The following is a 20,877-nucleotide window of genomic DNA, read 5'->3' as shown; positions in this document are numbered from 1 at the left end:
TTTCTTCTCCTTCTCCTCCGCAGCATGTCTGTCTCGTCTTGTCATCTCTGATGGGTGCTTTCACCTCATCGGTGGTCCTGCCTGCTAAACATTAACGTCTCCGCTGCCTGGCAGGCACGGCGTCAAGGTGAATGGGGTCCCGCTGAACAAAAAAAGGGGTGATCCCGAGCGCCTGACAGATCTTTCATTGTTTTGTTGTTATCTTTTCAACCCTGCATTTGTATGATCAGCAGATTCTTGCCCGTTTTTTTTTTTTTTTTTTTGTTCTTTCACACCTTCTTTACGTCGAGTCTTTTCTCTTTCTCCCATCACGGTTCACAGCTTGCACATTTTTGCCATTCTCTCCCAGCAAGGAGGGTCTAAGCAGGGCTAAAATCAACCCGGCTTTGATGTGTCGTGCACTTGAGCATGTGGTCAGAGTGGGGCGCGGTGCCAGTTCCCATTTGGACGGTGCTGGGAGAGGGGTGAAGACAGGGAATGCCAGGCCCGCTGCTGTGGACGTCAGACTCCAGCAGCTCCTCATAGTAAGTTGTGCAACGTTAAGAACGTTTTTTGATAGTTTTAATTATGCTTTTTAATTTACATTCCTTTATGTTACTTCATGTAACCAAGCTCACAAAATTCTAAATTATGCAACTGCATTTGCATTTACCTTTTACGTATTTAATGTCTTGGTTCTGCATTTTTGAGCAACAGTTTGTGGAAATTGCATAAGGAGGTTACAACCAGCATAAGGCCATTAAATGCATTCAGTTCTAAGTAATATACACATAGCTATATATATTAATGGAGAACAATACAAATGATTTATTTAACTTTAGAGTTCTTGAAAAATGCATTTTATGAATTGCATTATGACCAATCTTGAGGCTGAAGCTCTCTGAACATTGATTGTGTACAGATGCCTGTATTACAGATAAATGTTCCTTATAACAGTTGTTATTGTTTGCCCTCATTTTATCTCTTCTCATCCTTTCTCTTCTCCTTTTTCATCCCATTATTGTATGGTCCCCCTTACATCTTACATTCCCCTCTACACCCTCTCTCTCTCTGTCTCTCTTTCTTAGGTTTTTTTTTTTTGCTGTCGCTCGGACACTCCCTCTCTCTCGCCTGCTCTGCTGAATTATTAAGTCTCAGCTCAGGGGAGTGAATGCTTTGTGCTGAGTGGACAGACGACAGATCCGGCCGTGTTGCGGCAGAAGCGTTTAGGAAGTCCGGCTGTTCTGGGGGATTACATTGCTTGTACCCATCACCCCCCTCTCCATGGATCTATCCTCTCAATCTCTCCCCCTCTCTATCTTTCAAGAAATTACACAGAGATGCCTGAAGGGGTGGCAAACCCAAACGTACAATCACGTAATGTTTTAGATTTACACTTAGAAGCCCATTGTTAATCAGCTCAGTTATTTAGTTAATTTAGTAGTTAGGAAAGTTAACTATTATTCATGTTTTTACTCATAGGTACAAGAAACATTTATTTTTCAGCCCAATCTGTCCCTTGAGGGGTCAAGTTAGTGTTTTTCTGGAGTAAGGGTTCAAATTTTAACAGTTTTTTATACACATGAATTGCAGACTTTATGACAGCATAAATTAGGAAAAGACTAAATGACAAAAGACCAGTCGGGCAACCAAGTGCAACTAAAAATCATGTAAAGAAATAAAATAAGATTATACCATACCATTTAAAATAAGATATTAAAAATGAAGTTTACCAGATTAAATTGATGAAGGGACAAGGCAGCGCAGGCTTCATTGTCAACAGAAGGTAATGTGAAATCTGAGCTGACCTAGTGACCCTCAGTGTGTGACTGGACCTGATATGTGGAAGAAGGTGACAGAAGGGCCTGGCTGTGAGTGACAGCATTCACGATTATAATCAGAGAGGTGGTCGTCAATGCAACAGGCCTATGGTTACATGGACAATCAGGTTCAGCTTCAACTCCACGGACAGTCACTACAATGATCATCATCCAATTGTCCTTAGTTTTACAAAATAAACGTCCCTAAACCATCTGTAATCTGTCACTAAGCACTTGAATTTTCAGGAACCCGTCTGACCAGTAAAAACAAGTTCTGTATGCAAAAACTGGTGAGAAATTAGCCACAACATATATGGGTTTGGCAAAAGGTGTTATACACATGCCTGATCAAATCCTGACCTGCCAAGCTGCCAGTGAGCGAAGCACCGCCACACACTGCTCCCCGAGCGCCTGTCATGGCTGCCCAGTGCTCAATAAGGGTGATGGTTAAAAGCAGAGGACAAATTTCATTGTGTGCACCGTGTGATGTGCCTTCTGTGTATCACAGTGACAATCGCATCAATTTCAATTTTCACTTTCAAATGCCACCTGATACTGAAAGGACACTTAAAAGTTAAATGCGGTGTAACTAGGAAACAGGACCAAGGTAGTGTAGATGCCGGCCTGCCAGTGGGTCTGAGCTGGGACCCCTGTCAGGCGTTCGCCTCTTCAGGCTCCCCCATGCTCTCCTGTCCCCGAGCCCTAATCAATGGTTAACTGGCCGGCTGATCAATGATTCTGCTGACTCTGATATATCAGCGGGGCCTTGCAGCTGCCATGTAAAGGAAGCCTCCGCTCTGTGCAGCGAGTGACGGAGCACGTCCTATTCTGTCACTCTGCCCCCCCCTCGGACCCCACCCCCTGCAACTGGTTCCAGTGGCCTGACGGATGGAAAAGTCCAGGGGTGTTGGATTGGGAATTTAACCCGAAGAAACGAAGAAAAAAAAATTTAATGAATACTTTGCCGTGACCTGTATGTTCTGTTTTATTTATTTATTTATTTGTTTGTTTGTTTGTTTGTTTATCCAATAAATCCCACTGCTGCTCAAAAAAAAATCCCTTAAAGCATCTTGTTTTTTGAGTCTGGATGTGATCATCTTCACATATCATCTTCACAACTCGAAGCTAAATTATGCCGGCTTTATGCACAGACACACGTTTAAAACTTTTCAGACAGTGTCACCTGCTCGGCATTTACGTTGGAGTCAATGTGAAGCAATACAGTGCATTTTTCCAGGGCAGTTCAGAGTCCGAACTTCCGACAACATCAGACGTGGTGACACAGGAGGAGGTTGTAATAATTATTCATTACTAAGCTTTCAATGTACTTTCCATGATTTAGAACTTTCCACCGTTTTGCATAACCTCTCTTTCGAAAAACTAGATTCCAGCCTTTTCCGTGGGCCACCACTGTCCCCACCTACGTTTCACGTTCAGGTAGGTTGTTTTGTGTTGCCCGTAGTTCTCCTTTGCTGTTTAAGGTTTGTATGGCTTTTTCATGTTTGTGCTGCAGCCCAGGTTAATATCTGTATCTCTTGACCCCGGCTAATCATTCAAATCACCCGGCGAGCATCCGGCTTCAGCTCGGCCAAAAGTCACTGCACTGATGGTCTTGTGACTCCCGTGATTCCGCTTTGTACATTATTATCCTGATAGATTAGGGACATTAATGGGACAACGTGTCTCTGCATGCTATGTGCTTAGTTCTCACAACAGTTATTTGCATGTGGTTGCTTTTATTCTTCTATTTGCTTTGAATGACAATGCAGTTTGTCATCCAGTTATAATTTAAATTAATTTTGCCATTGAGAAAAGGAAAATATATTTGTTTAGCTAGAACATGCTGGAAATGTATTAGATGAATGCACACAGCAACTCCGTTCTGTAAATCATAGGAGAGGCACACAGGACCATAATTGTCCAACTGCTGCAGAAATTTTGGACCGCGTTATTATTAGAAAAGCATTGTTGGGAAGAATAAATGGCGATATGTGTGGGGAAAAGAAATAGGGACGTTGAGGAAAACCAGCTTGCGTCTGTAAGACCGAAAAGTCATCTTTCACCAGGACCACGTCATAAAACAGAACAAAAACCAGAGCGGCTCTGGCTTGAAACATGTTCGAGGTAAAACTGTCCTTGAAAGTGCTGAGTTTAGAACACGTGGCAGGGGCTTTATTTAATTAAAACTTTTCGAGAAACAACGTTTGAGTGATCTTTAACTTCCCAGCACTTTGAGTTGATCAGTTACAAGCGGATTTTTGCCACATTGCCACATGTAACACACACTTTTAAAAAAGTGGGTGGGTGGGTGAGAACCGGCAACGGTGGGTGAGAACCGGCGATGGCCTGAGTGGCGGCGATCGCTAATGTTTCACGTGAGCCCCGCCCCTCCTGGCCTCCCCCCGACTGGCCTGTCTCAGCTGCGGACCCGGAATCATTAACCTGGCTCACTCTGTGTGAGGTGGCGACTGGCATTGTGCGCCCTGTCACCTACAGGAAGTGAGGATTTCCCCCCGCTGTCACCGCCGTGATGAGCGATGCCCACTTTCCCTCTCTTAATGCGTGATGGAATGTTCCGGCAGATCTCAAAACTCACGGAGCTTCACTCTATATTGTAAGCCTTGTTTATTATTATCAATCAAACAATTATGCCAATTAAAAAACATAATAGTATTATATTATTCTCCTCTATGTATCAGAAGGCCATCTCTCAAGAACTTGTGTGCCTATTATTGTAATCCCTAATAAAAAAATAAAATAAAATCCTTTTTATTCTAAAATACCTGTGTAAGACTGTATCATTTTTAGTCATTTAAAGAAACCTGATCTTTTTTACTTTTTTTTTACAGTGAGTAAAGGAATGCCTATTCTATAGGATTTTGGTGTGGGAGGATAGTCCCAGGAGGGTTCAGACCCCTTCCCGTTTGCCCCATACATGGAGTTAGTTAAACTATTAACCCGGACCCTTTAAACAATATTGCTGACTGGTGTGTGAAGCAAAGGGGGATCAAAGTGGTCTTGTAAGGGGGAAGAAGCCCCATTCAGGCCGAGTCATACAGGCTGTCCACTCCGTCATGTTCCCCCATAGAAAAAAGCTGACCAGAGCAGGTCCAGAGCCCAGGACACCCACCCACTCCTTCACTCGCTCATTTTCTCCTCATTTCTCATCTCTTCTCGGCTCCTACCTTCCTCTTCTTTCTTCTTCGTCTCCACCCCGGTTTTCCTTCCTCCTTCCCGACCGTCTCCCCGAGCGTCCTCCGTCTGCGGCGTTATCTAAATCAGCGTCGCACTCTCCCATTTCATCTGCCTCGTGGTTTATAACTCTCTTCCTCACCACCCACCACTGCCATCTTTCTTCTCACGCTTTATCTCTCTTCCCCTCTTTCTCAGCCTTCCTGTCCCTTCATCTGTCTGTCAGAGATGGGCACCATCACTCTGTCACTGCTGTTGGCTGCAAGGGGAAATGGATGTGCTGGCTCCCGAAAAACTGGGTGCTAAAGCTTCAGTCCAGTCCTCGCTTCAAACGGTTCAAATTTGAGAAACCTTCTCTTCCAACGAACAAACTGCAACTCTTGAAGTGATGTTTTCACATCTGTTCATGGAATTTGTTGGCAGGTTGAAAAAAAAAAGCACGGGCCCGGTAATCTCGGTAAGAGAGGAAGCTTGGCACTTTACACTGCACACAAGAAATAAGACATTTTTTGCTTAATTTGTTAGCGTGCATAAAAGCCCTGCATACCTCTAAATCTGAAATATGTTGTTTTTTTTAGTATGGACTTGGTCTGTCTGCACAGTTGAAACATGAGCTGAAGTCCATTTTTGCATGTGAATTAGCCTTCAGCCAAAAATTGCTACATAACTCTTACTTTACAATTTGTGGTAAGGCATCTCCTGCATCTTGAGCGCTGGGAGCACGCAACGGGTTGATGGAATGTTAGAACGTTTCCCGAAACATTTCCTCCATCCTCCAAAATCAGGAGAGCACGTCACATAAAACACACGGCCAAGAGAGGCACAACTGGGATTCGGACATCTGAGCCGAACCATACAAGGCATGGCGTCGCCAAATTTGTTTGCTTAACCCCCCTGCTCTACTGTGCACCCCCTGGAGGGTAGAAATTTTGAATGCATTGTGATACTTATGGATTGGCGTAATGGGAAATGGGGTGTGTGCATGGGTGTGTGTGCCTGTTGGGATGGCCGGGATAGTGATAGATTGGCCTGGGAGAGCGGGGAATGCAGATCCACTCATTTAGATTGATGTTCTGCCATGCTGCTTTAAGTGCAATTAAAACGGGGCCTGCTTTAGCGACATTGCCATGGAGGGGTGGGGCTTCACTGAGTTTCTAGAACGTTTCAGAACGTTTCAGCCAGCGTGTCCCAGGAGTTGACCACATTCAGTATAGTGACAGAAACTGAGCTTGAATCATTGGATCACACTGATTCTCTCAACAAAATTATCATAGATATTTTCACAAGGAAACATGATGTTGTCCTCATCTGACTTTAACTCTGCCCCTTAAATCAAAAAACATTTATATTTATACAGCCATTTCACTAAGTAATTATACATTTTCATCAAATATAAGCCATTTTCTGGCCCTAGACCTTCAGATGATGAAACAGTTATATATGTTACTTTAGTTTATACGAAACATAAGGCCACAGGTTGTTTGTTATGTTATGTTGTGGTCATGAAAAATTTAATAATGTCTATTTATACTCTTTTATGTCATTGTAGGGCATACAACGAAAATCAGTAGCCAATCTTAACCAATCAGAACTTGGATGGACTTCACATTCGTACTTAAACATGTTTTGGAGGGCTGATCCAGCATGCTATAAACGTGTGGTTTGTGTATTGGTTTGTTTTGCCTTTTTGTGAACATTTGAATGGGTGTGCCCATATGGTGGTAGATGCCCCCCGTCACTCCCCTCCCCGTGTTCTGCTCCATGCTTTGCTGTGTTTCAGTGTCAAGTTGTTAACCTTGTGTCAACAGCAGCGCAGCCCGTATTTGGGTCCACTTGATGGATGAGTCTTCACGGACTTCTCCGGTCTGCCACGGGCAGATTTTTGCAGTCAGCTGAGTTTGTGCCGTCTACCCCGCCCCTCCCTCCATCGGCCGTTCTGTTCCTGAAAATGGCACAGGTGCTCATATCTTGATCTCAATTAAAAAAAAGAAACGCTTCCAACCTGCTCCCACAACTACTGACGGAGGGGATCAAACATTCAGGACATCCTGGTCAGACAATGGTGTAGGGGGAAATGTATTGATGCATTCAAAATAGCAATTAAGGTTAACAATGAATAAAAACAGGTACAGTTAGACCGACACAATGAGCGCCCCCCCCCCCTTTTTTTTTTTTTTTTTGGGGGATTTCTTAATTAGTGAACATTGTGGGATTTATTGGGTGAATGAGCTGCACACATGTGTCATTTCCCAAATGGCCTAATTTTGCAAAATCTCATTAAAAATGCATTGCAGTGTTTACTGTTGTGTTTGTGTCCTCGACTGGCCATTTTCTCTGCAGAACGTGACTGCATGTTGGTTAATAAAAAAAAAAGCAAGATTTAGTGGTGGTGTAATGAGAAGGCAGAATCCTGCCTGTCAGTATGCAAAATTTGTCCCCCTGGGGACCCATTAGAGAACTGCCACCTTTATAGAACAGCTTTAGACCAATTACTTATCAATAACTTGAATTTTTCCTTTTTTCATTTCATTTAACATATCTCATAGGCCTAAAGGCATCTGCCAGTACCTTTTTTCCCTTTCCAATGGATTTAGAGAAAGGTATTTTGCTCCAGTTAAACACAAAATCTGACGACGCGGCTTTTGTGTGGGCGTAGATGTGACGTTTTTGGCCGTAATTTTTGGGGGTTGTCATAGAGTGTTGCATTGTCCAGCCTAGATGGGAAGGTCAGATTAACAAGAGGTCCTGGCCCTCTTAGTTCTGGTCCCCATGCAGAGTTCCGTGACAGGATCCATCCATCACCGCTGTCCTGGCCAGGGGAGGGGGCTCATGGAGCTAAAGCTGCCCTGGTTAAATTTTAACCCGATGTCTTCCCACACACGGGCAGCCAAGACAGAGAGTCCTCTGGCCCGTCCACTCCTTCCCTCGCCCACTCACCTGCTCTGGCCTGACACCTCTCATCTGGTTGTTGCAGTGATGGGGGCGTGTACAGAACGGCAGCGTGGGAACAAAGCGATAGAACCTTTCAAGGCCTGGGAAACAACCACCTGAAGGAGTATTATGAAATCAATAAAATGAAGCAATATTTTAATTCACCTGTTATTTAAACTTAATGAAAATGGCATTAGAGTCCTCTAAGTCATGTGATGAGTGCCACTGTTTTTATTAAAAAAAATATGAAATGATGCAAGATCACTGAAACAAAGTGCACAGCCAGTGCAAGACTATCGTTACTGACTTTTTTATGCTAAACAGGGTTCACTGAAATGAATTTCTGAAAAAAAGTAATGCAATTACAATGTGCCTGTTATTGGAATTTTTTTTTGTGGTTTCACATTTCAGTCCAATAAGTGGTTGGACTTCTTGCACTGATTTATACCTACTTCCTTTATATGGTTCCCATCAATATATAACACAAAGTGTAGCATGAGCTCTTGTCTCCTCCCTGCCCTGCCCTAAAGGTGTCTTTTGCTTGTAATAAACCTTGTTCAAAACACTGTTAACAGACATCATGAATATGTTTTCCCTCTCTGGGCCAGGTCTGCCACCCAAACAAGCAGAGAGAAAGATTAGTCTTTAATTCAAGGATTCAGAATTCCAAGCACTTCATCCGATATTTGCTCCCCGTGTGATACATCATACTCAGAGACTGCTCAACATCCCTCTGAATGTGTTACAACAGCTTGAAACTACGGCTCTGAATGTTGAGCGTACATATCCACGGTTACATTATTTACATTATTGCTGTAGTTTTGTCTCTGCAGTATTATGGAATGAAAGGTTTTCATGCCTATCGTGGCCAAAAGTGAACACTGATGCTGACGATTAAAAAAAATGTCATTCCCACCAGTAACTGTGATGCAAGTTTTGTTCCTTTATACACTTATTATTGGACCCAGAGCCAATATGTTGAGATCAGAGACCCTGTGTCAAGAGACCCTGTATAGATGGATTTTGTAATATTTGCACAAGTCATCAAGGGTGTTTATTTTTGACTGAGGTCAGCTCATATTTAAGGTTGCAACCCCACATGTTCACCGAGGCAATTACAGTAATCGATGGACAGGCCGATTGAGTGCAATGACTGTGTTCAGCCTCAGGTCCAACACTGTCACGACCTGCACTGAGACGAAAGTCCTCGTGGGACTATTTGAGGAAAAATCTCGGCGAAAGGGAGAGATCATGGTAGAAAGTGGGTGTAGACGGAGCTCATCATCTCATGTCTATGTGCCTCGGTGGGGACATCACGCGTGCTCCACCACTGACTTGATTGGACTTGATTAGGTGTCTTGACCCTCCATCAGCGAGTTAATAATGCATTAATTTTTGCCCGTTTGACACTGCCAGGCAGACTCCCGGATAGAGGCGGGCGGTGCAGTGGGGGGGAGGCGGCTGTAGAAGGGGGGGCAATGAGTTGGGGTGGGGGGTTCTCAGCTGTCCGATTGGACAAACCTAAGAATCCGTCATGTGTCAGGCTAGATTTCCAGGGTGAGCATTGAAGGCCGATGACAGCGCCGGGTTTTTCTGGCTGCCTACAAATGACATTAGAGAAATTGTGTTTGCGCCAAAGCCACGGCGATCTCCCTGGAGCCCCATAGGGTAGCGCAGGTCAGAAAGCAAAAGGAAGGGATCGTTGTCAGCAGTTTTCCGTTGCCACTGCCCAGTGTTTACCCCATAAGGAAACACACAGGTATATATAAATATATATATATATATATATATACACTTTATTTGTGTACTCGTTGGCTGAAAAACCAGACTATGCCTAAATGTAAGAGGCTGTGAGGCGATGACAGGGTTTAGAAGGAATTGTTTAGGGACAGGGACATGTCAATTTGTGTAAAATGTTGGAACTTCGGCGTTCAGCACTCACTCGCTCGCCCCTACAATGAGAAAAAAAAAAAAAAAAAAAACAGCATTTCACAGGGCAACAAGAAGATTGTGAATATTTCAGCAGTGGAAATGAACTATGGTCTCCCTGGACCAATCCCGCCTGTGATTGCCCGATTTGGTCTTTACAGCCACCCTGCCTCAGATGTTTTAGCCTTTTGTGCTCCGGGTGTGTTCAACGAGGAACAAGGGAGCCCTTCTGCCAAATTTGAGACATAAAGAATAATTAAAAATAAATGCCTGGATTTTGTGTTCTCATATGTATGTGATTTCCCTTTTTACAACCCCCAATCTATTTTTAATGAGCCATTGAATATTAACTGGATTCAGAGCCAAAGTGCCAGTTCCCATGAGTGAGATGGACCCAGCGGTTCCTCCCAATGGAGGGAGGGGTAAGTTGTATGAAAGAACGTGTAAGGAGCTGTTATGGTCAATTACAATTACAATCTACCACCATAGGAGATACATCAACATCAACTAGATTCCCAACCAGTGAAAGAAAGGTGCATGATAATGGAAACAGTGCTGAAGGAGAAAGAAAGAAGAGAAAGAGGGAAAGTAGAGAGAATGTCAACTATACGTCTATCTTAAGACGCAACTCTTTACTGTTATGTTCTCTTATGTGGGAAATTACATGAAAGACATTAAGCTTGAATCTTGTTATGTGACCCTACAGGCCTTGAGGGTAACCAGGACGCTAGAGTAAAAGAAAGGCTGCTCTGTGGTGCCTGGGTCCCCTGCGGAGAAGCTGTGGCACTGCCCCTTCTCTGCTTTTTGTCATGTAGCTTCTTGGACGTCCGTGATTAATGAGCATTGTCCCATGATCAAATAAAAAAGAGGAGAAGACGCAGCTCGCTAACAGTTTCAAATCGCTGTCCTGTTTTTTTTTTTTTTTCTTTGCTTTGTTTTTCAGCGGTCAAGATGAATTGGACGAGCTAATGAGATAGATTAGGCTGCCGGTGTGACCCCCGTACCGGGACAGCAGGGAGCTGGTGGAGGCCGGAGACCCCATGGTAATGGGGGCCAGTACAGGCCTTTTAAAAGAGAACGTGTTTATGACTACTTAGAGGAAATTGATTTGATTGTACCCCAAACACGAGTGTTAACACCCTTGGCATTTTTATTGGCTATTTGTCTTGAGAGTCACAGCTGGGGAAATTTATGCTCACACTGGGGTTAGAGTGTGTGAGTAGGTGTGTATGTTGTCTGCGTGTTGGTTTTGTCTAAGCACGGAGTGTGTGTGTGTGTGTGTGTGTGTTTATATTTATTAGTGGGTCGTACAGGAGGCTATGCACTAAATGTGCACTTTAACTTTCTGTCAGTCACAGCCATGTAATGACTAACAGCACATTACAGGCTAGTGGATGGCGCTGAGATGGAAATAAACTCATTTATGTGGAAACATTACTTTGTAGAATTGATGTAGACAGGTGACAGGACTCCTTTGTGGCCTGGGTCTCCCCACAGTACCCAGCATGTGGAAATGACAAGGCTTTCAGCACGGCCCTCGGCGCATGATTTCATGAGGGCATTCCGCTAAAATCACTCCACCATTTGTTTGGTGTGGAGCAGAGTCTAAGTGCTTTGGACAGACGTCAGAATTTATGGCTGTGGACCCATGCTTCATTTGCAAATGACTATGTGGGGAAAATGACACCTGTAGTGCTCATTTTTCTAAATGTATTCCAGTGTGTTGTGGGACCAGTGGGATGAAGGTGCTTTTAATCCAGTCGGGGAGAATTAGCTGGTGGGCATCGCAGATTTCAGTTTTCTAATTCTTCCTAAGATCACACATAATGAAGCATTATCATGAGTGTTGGGGACGTTGGGACCAGCATCCACACCTCGCTTCTGTCATGACCTGGGAGAGAAGTGGGTACAGATGAAGAGCCACCTTCCAGTATTTACCCCTCCACTCAATTTGAATGATGTCCAGGCTCTATATATTTTTGATAGCTTCTTGAAACTGTGACTCATCTAGAACGTAAGCTGTGAATGGGAAGAGCTTTTGAGGAACATCTTAATGATACAGTTGTGTGTTTGGCTGTAGTGCTGATTATATCAATATTGTGTTTTTGTGGAGGTGTCTTGTGGGACCTGTATAACATGAAGTGGGTGACAAAAGATGGGTGTGATAATAGACCAATCATGTATTAGCTGGTATTTGCACTGTTGGCCTCTGCATGAGCTGGAAATCCTGTGTGCCATGGGACACCATTAGAGGAGGACAGAGCTGTGTCTGTTTGGTTAAATTAACGCACAAGTCTCCTCATCACTGTGCTAGAGGGTCAGGCAGAGTGGGACACCCCATTTATCTTCCTTACAATAGGCGGGGCCCTGCAGCAGTTTGCTTGGAGGTGTGTAGCCCATCTGTGTAGCCTAATTCAAAGCCCACAAATTTCTGAGTGCAGAAAGAGGCAAATGGCAAGTTTGCCTTCTTTGCAATGAGGTAAATAAAATATATATATATATATATCTTCACCCAATCCCAAAAGCATGGGCAGCAGGGTTTGCACCAGTCCTGGATCAGTCAGTTCTGTATGTCAGTTGATCAAAAGTTCACCATGAGCATTGTTGGTGGAACAGGTTTCCCTGAGCAGCACCATGAAGCGGACAGACACAATGTCATGTTCAAATATCCATAATCATTAAAACCTCAAAAACATGCTATACCAGGAATAGGAAGTAGCAATGGATTTAGCCAAACCAACTCAAGTTTTTAGGTGTAGACGTCTGAGAATGCTGGACGGTGACCATTTTCATCTGGTCAGCTTCAATTTAACATGGTTCCTCAGAGAAGGCCAATTCCGTGCCATATTTGCCAATATGACCTCCAGGAATACAGTGGAGGTGTGTTTGTGTGTGTTTGTGTGTGTGTGTGGGGGGGGGGGGGGGGGGGGGGGGGGGGGGAGTCGCTGAGAAGAAGAAAGGGGGCACATGAGACAGTGGGGAAGTGAAGAACACCCTTCATCTGTCTTTCACAGAGAGAGATAGAATAAGAAAGAGGGTGAAGAGGGGGAGATGCTTCACAGAGCTCTTTGATTCATGCAAATTGAAAAGCCGTATCGATTGGTAATTGATTTATGTTGAGGCGTCTCTCTGTGGCAAGGCAGAGGAGCGCAGCCTCCCTCCCACTCGTAGTGTCCCTCGTTTAGGTAAATCAAATTCGTCTGGCCAGTCATGGCCCTCGCCTACCCATCCATCAGCACCATCAGATCACACCTGTCAAGCCTGGAGGTATGTGTGTGTGTGTGTGTGTGTGTGTGTGTGTGTGTGTGTGTGTGTGTGTGTGTGTGTGTGTGTGTGTGTAGTAGTAGTCTCTTGTGTGCATGTGAATGTAGTGATAGGTGTGTACTTCTACAGCCACCATCCCTCAGGAGTATCTGTTTTGGGAATTATTGTCCTCATCTGTGCAATTGTTCTCTAAATGTCCTGTGACCTTTGTGGCCAACATTCAGAATGCTGGGTTCTGCATCTATAAAAAATCTTGTACAATTTACTACACTAATATATGACACTGAAAGAGCAAAGGAGTGGAGGAAAGGAGATGTATGCAAGGACATCTGTGTTGGGTCCAAAAGAAGATAAAGTGTGTTTCTAGTTATTAAGGGTAAGTGTCAGAAAGCTATACAAGTATAAAAATGCCATTCTGTTTCAGGGTCTCAGGCCCCACTCTCAAGTACGCTGGAACAGCAAAAGATTTTTTTCATTTATCTCCTTAGCTCAACAGGTGAGTAAATTGACAGATGGATTGGAAGTCTGACCAACAGAGACGCGTAGGCATCATAGGAAAAGGCTGATCCATACTGGACAACCTAGGCTGACAACAAACAGAGAAAGGTTCCTGAGAAAAATGTTGACAAGTAGAAAGTCCTTGCCAAGACATTCATTGGGTTAGATGCTTTAACTTGTTTATCACAGCTCTTCATTTGGAGCACACCTATTTATATGCTTTATTGATTTCATTATCCTGCTGGTGAAAAGGGTCCATAGCAGGGCATTGTGCATCATAAGATGTGTGTGTCTGAGAGACCTATAAGCCATGCAATTGCCTATTATAGGTTCACATTCCATGTGTTTCCTGGAAAATAGTATTATGACTGGAGTGTCCATCTAATACTGTCAAGTCATTAGATAGTGTGTCTATACTGTGACACCACACCAGAAGACCCAGGTTCAAATCCCACTTACTACCATTGTGTCCCTGAGCAAGACACTTAACCCTTAGTTGCTCCAGGGGGGGACTGTCCCTGTAACTACTGATTGTAAGTTGCTGGACAAGGGCGTCTGATAAATGCTGTGAATGTAAATGTTGATCAGGTACACAATGGTAGTAAGTGGGGTTTGTACCTGTGATTTTTGTGCTCTTTTGGTTCATAGGTGAGTGTGTTACACACACCATCAGCCCCCCATCAGCCTACTTAAAAGAAGTTTAGTTGTTACTAAGTTGTTTAGCAGACACCCTTACCAGGCTACTATTACTCATTATCCTATGCTCACACACAGATGTCAAAATACTGTACTGCATTTTACTGTACATGTACTGTACTGAAAACTGTTGACTTGACCTTCAATTCATCAAGGCCGCACTAAAGGATCTGCTGATAATGTCATGGTGTCAGATATCAGGGTTCATTCAAAAAGTCCATAAATTGACAGGATGCATTTATCATTTTTTTTTTTTTTTGTATATATATTTTTTAACTATATCGGCCGATTGGTACATTTACGTTGAGTATTTCACTGTGTACTTGCATAAAGTGGCTCTGAGAGGTTTGCGGGTCAAAAGCTATCAGAACAGCTTTAATGCTCCTTGGCACTACAACTATTTGTTTTAGAGGGATGGAAAATATTCTGACAGTGGGTTCTCATGGGCCACAGTAAATTGTGCCATGGAGATGAGGTCATGCAGTACTGTGGTCATGTTGGTGAGGGACAATGTAAGTCAAGCCTAATTGAGTTACATAGTGGCACGAGGCAGTGATGTCACCTGCATATTTACCACTATTGGTGATGCTAATTGAGATGTCTAAATTGTGATTGGTGGGTATTGGCTGATAAATGACCTAACTGTGAGGTCAGACAATGAGTAATTAATAAATAAAATTGATGAACAAGATATTATTATTTAATTTGACAAGACAGACAAGATAGTCATAGTTGATTTGACATGATAGACAATATAGTAACATTGATTAATGAAGATTCAGCAATACACTCCTTCTGAAAAGTCAAATTATTTTCAGCTGCTTAACTGGACTACCAGCCAGATCGTTTTTAACTTGTGTAACTTTTTCCACAAATACTTTTTGACACCCAATTCCTGTTAGTGTTCATTGTTGATAAGACAATAGAAGCAGGAAAAAAGGCTCCCTCATCCTCCAGATCCCATAACTCCTCTGCCCTTCCCCCTATAATTATGATTGATACTGGCCTCTGCCATATATTGCTTTGCAGGCCCATCTTGACAGTAGTTCATTACTGGGCATGGCTAAATACTTTAAAAGCATTGATTTGTGTGAATTACAACGTGGCATCAACCCCATCCTAGCAACGCATGGCCCAAAGACAGCTCTAGCATGCCTACATATCATAACGAACACCCACCTTGCCATCATCTTCAGCCTATTGATTCCCCCCATAAAAGGTGTTTAATTCAATCAGAGGAGAGACTGAGAGAGTGTATTTGCTGGGTCCCTGTCGATAGCCATTAAATCAATTAGAGCGGTTCTCTCTAATACAATGTCTGAGGGAAGGTGGGCTAGGCAGAATCATGGGATATGAAGCTGGTTCGTTATGCTGGAATTAGTTCCTGTTGTGATACGAGATATACTCCAGCCCGCCTTTCACTCACCTCCAACCTCCAAGGTTGGGTTCTCTGACACTGCTAAACATGACATTTATGAATCATTATCAAACAGCAGTTGTTTCAATAACAACTTAATAGCTCCATGCATGTTTTTATCTTCAAATGGAACATCTGACACCGAAGGCATTCACTCGCAGTGTTCGTAAAATGTGCCGCACGGCATCCTGAGAAAGGGGAGGGTTTAGGTTTGCGCTCTCGCGCGCCCGACACCCCTCTCTTCCTCTCTGCCCTCGTCTGTCCTTGCTCACTTGCCACTATAGACTATTTTACACTCACTTGCTCGCTCACTCACCCAATCACTTCACTTTCTGGCACACCGTAGCTTCGCTTGTCCTGGACCATACCCTTGACCTTATTCGGTGCGCACTCTCTGCACAGTCCTGCTCTTCCCACGGTGTCCATGTCTCTCGGCAGCTCCATCTTAGAGCGTTTGGTATTTTTTTGCGCAAATGAATTTATGGGAGCCAAAAGAAACGCCAGTAAGCGCCACATCGCTCATTTCCGCCCTCTTCCCCTCAAACACATGCACACCTTAATACAATCCCACCCGAACCCCCAGTGCCCGCTCCCTCGCTCTCTTAACGCTACGCAATAACACGGAGGATGAAAGAAAAATGCCCGATTCATCAAAATCACGAGGAGCTCCAGCGCCCACCAAATTAAACAATATTTCATAATCACTCAGAGAACAAGACAATAGACACCAATTTGTAGCCGAGGGCACCTCCTTAGTGGGAGCATTCCCTTTCCGCACACACACACACACACACACACGGATGAGAAATGTGTGGTTAATTACCACAGCTGGACACGCTCTGCAGGTCTCAGACGATCCCCGATGTACCTGCCCAATCAAGTGTCCAACAACGGGACGCCCCAGCAGGCCTTCATTTATCTTGTCTCCCTGTAAGAGTGTGTGGGGGTCTAATTACTACTACGCCCCCCCCACGCATCGCATGCACACACATCCCACCCACCACTATGTCATCCCCAGCGTCCTCTCCCAGACATCGCGGCGCTGTCCGGGGACAGAGGAGTTGGCTAATTAGCCCTCCATTAGAAAAGCGATCTGTCCAAGAGATGGCCCTTTCACACGGGCCTCGGAGGCGTCTGAAAGGACTAATAATCTGCTCGGGGTCTGGGATTACGCCCGGCCTCAGTTGGGATGGGCACGTGGCGATTTCTGCCACATCAGGTGGCTTTCGGACCACATTTACAACTGTCGTGTGCTCCTGCCGGAACAATGGAAATGTGATCATTACGGCACGTCACGGTGCCTTCAGTGGCACATCGCAAAGGTCCCATTTTTGATCCACCACTACGCGCAGCGGGGCTTTCTGAGGATTTACATGATTAATTACACAGAACAATTGGTAGCTATCTGTATCTAGAGAATATCTAATTATTAATAACTAATGGTGTGTAATCATTTCTGCCATGCAGAACATAATCTAATTTTTTTTAAAACAAACGCATAAGTGCCATAAATTATATTCAATAAAATGGCATGATGATGTCTTAGCTAAGGCAACATAGAGGCACATTTTGATTTGCACAGACACCTTGCACAGACACCTTGATGTCCAAGGATTGTTCTAATCTAAAGTTTCTTTGCCATGTCAGTACATACCATGAAAATATGTGAGAATTAATATGAAAATTCTGTAAGAATTTAGTGAGAACGTAGAACAGGTTTGTCTTATTGAGTTGCTGTATCTGTGGGTTAGCCGAGCGAGGTGTGAGTGAGTGCCTCATAATTGAAAATTATTACTTAATAATAATTAAAACACGCTGATGTTTATTTGTCCGTTTCAGGCGGTACCGCCTGAAATCTTGGACTTTGAAGTCGAGGATGTGACGTTGGGTGTGAATTAATACGGAACAATCTTGGCCAAAAAAATTAGCCAATTCCTAGTCCGTCCCAGCTGTTGGTGGAGGGTGTCTAATTGCGTCAGTGGCCCCCCAGCCCTCCCCCAAAGCCGGCCCCTAAAGCGGTTAGAGAGCGGGACGGCCCGGGCGTCATCATTTTCCAGCAACCATCCATCTTCACCCTCCAATTAATTCTTTTCGTTTCGGAGCCTCTCTCATAAATCCTGGCACACTTAATTAATTTCACTTGCGACGCGTGGCCCACGTAACACAGAATTGTTCTCACAAAACCCCATATTAATTATGCTATTTTACAGCAATCTCATTGAAGGCTGTGTTTCATCTTTCATAATTACATTTTCAACAACAACGGGGGCAACAAAAGAGTCTCATTATGGATTTGGCGCTGTGCTCCCTCGCAATAAGTCAATGCTGCGCTAACGGCGGCGAGGCGAACCCACAAGAATCGATGGGCTGCTTTTATTATTGTTATTATTGTTGTTATTATTTTAGGCGAGTGGGAAGGAAGATTATAATGGCACGCGTATGGAGGCAATTTAGCTTGTCGATGGCATGAATCTTGTAAATAATATTACAGGAGATTATTGTCATGCTGCGAGGCTCATTTTCACGCCTCTTTGGGATGAAGCCTGTTGAGCCGTCACCCCCAGCCTCTGCTGTGACGTCCAGTGGGAGCTAAGTGGGACTCTTTTGAGTTGATGGGGCTTCTGCTGGGAAGGGAAAAAAATGTGTGTGTGTCGCTTTAAATAACACACTTTTAAACTATGTAGTTTTGCGTGTTAGTCTGACTGAAACGGTACCAAATTCAAACTTCTAAAGGTCAGACTAACACACCAACACACTGGGAGTCGAGCTATTCCTGCCCCTGTATAAATTAAACCCAACCCGTACTGTTCTAAGCTCATAAAATTGACTTTACTTTACTTTACTTTACTTGGCAGACGCTTTTATCCAAAGCAACTTACAAGGAGAAGACACCAGCAATTCCCATTCGATTCCAATTCCCATTTGAGTTACAAAACGAATAGCCCTGATAAGGCCTAACTTGTCAAGAATAGAACATGCTGGGGAATTGTTAAGTGCAAATTTTTATTTATTTATTTTATGAGTGTGTGTGTGTGTGTGTGTGTGAGTGAGTGTTATACTCATTTCAAATACTATTTAAAAAAGTGGGTTTTCAAATGTTTCTTAAAGGTGGTTGTATTCCCGGCTAGTCGAATGGAGCAGGACAAGTTGTTCCACCAGCCAGGGACAACAAAGCAGAGCAGAATCGATTGGGATCGGGGACCCCGTGAAGAGGGAATTTTCAGTCTCATTTCGTTTGCAGATATGAGAGGGCGTGTAGGAGTGTAGCTAGCGAGTAGTGTGTTGATATGAGAGGGTGCACTTCCATTTACAGCCCTGTAGGCGAGCATCAAGGATGTGAACTTAATGCGAGTGGAGAGAGGTGAGAAGTGGCGTGACATGGGTGTGTTTCGGCTGATTGAAGATGACCATGACCGGTTTCAATTCCAGTAACAAACCAGTAACAATTCGCATTCCAAGCTTTGACAAAAGGGAGTGGGGCCTTCGGATAACACCATCACATGCATGTCACATGCAAAATCCCGAATGTGCGAAATGGGTAAAAGGAAAAAGCAGATTTGAAGGGGGAGAGTTCAGCTAAATGTAAACCTGGAGAGCAAGAGACCTTCCAGAAAACACGCTGAAAGATGCTCTCGTTTAGCCGCCGGCCATTATTACTGCTCCTGGCCCCCGCTTAAACGAACCACCCACCCGACGGAACGGACAGACGATGAATCATGGCGCAGTTAGGACAGCCCTCGCCACGCTCGGGTCAAATGCAGGGGTGGCTACAGCGTGCAGCCTTTGTTGCTAACCTGCTCTGGCTGGTGACCTGTGGCCGAGAGAAGGCTACATTGGGGATAAGGGGTGGAAAGGGGGGGGTTAAGCAAAGATACGACACTGAAAATGAGGGGACACGTTTGTGCCATTATGAAAGTATGGTGCCATTAGAGAGGTCACAGGGAGGCATTGCTACCCTGCTCGTGCTCGTCCTTCCTCAACCGCTTAACGGAACCCAAGTTTTACCAACATTCATCTGTACAGCGCGTTGAGAATGTTCATGCATGTGTGAGAATGTCGGGATGTGCCAGGGTCGGGATGTGTTGTCCCCTCTGCTGAGGCCACTGGTGATGAGCGGGGGGTTAAAAGTTACAAATCACCCGTACCCAGCTGCTCGGCTAGCGCGTCCCCTCGACCCCTCGCCCGGTTGAGCCCCTCCTGGGCCCTGGGGCCCGACACTCATTCGTATTCCACAAGCCACTGCTCCGGGGGAGGCTGTGCTGAGACCCCGGGGCAATTACTCCTCTCATTTAATTGCCGTTATCATTTTAGCGAGCTGACAGAGATGGATCACCAGATTGGAGCAGGCCATGGGTGTGTGTGCAGGAAAGGGCCGAGGACAAGGTGGGAGCGAGGTGGAGAAAACGCGACGAATCCAAGCTGATAGAAAAAGAGACCTTGATCCACAGGTTAACAGTTAAGTAGCTGGCAATTAACCTCGACGCGTTCGCCATCCTCCGTCTGGGCATTAAATTCGCTCACCTATCACCTCACTTGTTTTCAGGTCATTCAGCTGCACATTGGAGCTACTTTAGGACCAGGACATTGCTTCTGATTTGAAATAAATGAACATTGACTTCATCTGATCTCACTTACGTTATGCATTGGCTAAAAGAAGAGAGAGGAATCGATTTATTTCTTCCCATTATTTAATGTTCACAGCAAGGCTGTGGAACACCTGTGCTATAAGTTTGTGTGTGAGTGTATGTGTGTGTGTGTGTGTGTGTGTGTGTGTGTAGGCTGCTGTGTGCTCGGCTGGGGTTACTGTGAAGGCCATGAAAAGGAGGGGTAGAGGGAAAGTGAGAGGGAGGAACGAAGCAGAGTGAAGGATGAGTGCAAAGGGAACGCTGGGGCTGGGAATGGAAGGAGGTGGCAGAGGGGGCAGTACTAAGAGCCGAATATTAGCGTAGCCCAGCGTGAAGCCTCACTGACTCCTAACGAGCCAGTGTGCTGTACTGCCATAATTCAGTACCAGTAAAACTGTCATCAGAATTAAGAGACCCCATTATAGGTGGCCATACATGAGCCTGCTCTAAATTAAAGCGATGCAAAATGCTACCGTTCCCCAGGGCCAGAAGTAGGGAGATAATTTTAGCAACAGAGTTATGCATT

At 44.4% G+C, this 20,877-nt stretch overlaps 1 long non-coding RNA gene across 1 annotated transcript; it reads left to right on the top strand.

The window, feature by feature from the left end:
- Positions 1–3,056: 3,056 nt before the first annotated feature.
- Positions 3,057–8,019, top strand: LOC114798839 (uncharacterized). The gene is made up of 3 exons (XR_003751128.1): positions 3,057–3,090; positions 3,184–3,240; positions 7,879–8,019. It is a non-coding gene; the product is annotated as an uncharacterized LOC114798839 (long non-coding RNA).
- The last annotated feature ends 12,858 nt before the right edge of the window (positions 8,020–20,877 follow it).

This window comes from Denticeps clupeoides, chromosome 10, assembly GCF_900700375.1.
Source record: "Denticeps clupeoides chromosome 10, fDenClu1.1, whole genome shotgun sequence".
NCBI classification, from domain to species: domain Eukaryota; kingdom Metazoa; phylum Chordata; class Actinopteri; order Clupeiformes; family Denticipitidae; genus Denticeps; species Denticeps clupeoides.
The sequence above is the reverse complement of the archived record's forward strand: the minus strand, read 5'-3'. Positions and strand labels throughout refer to the sequence as shown.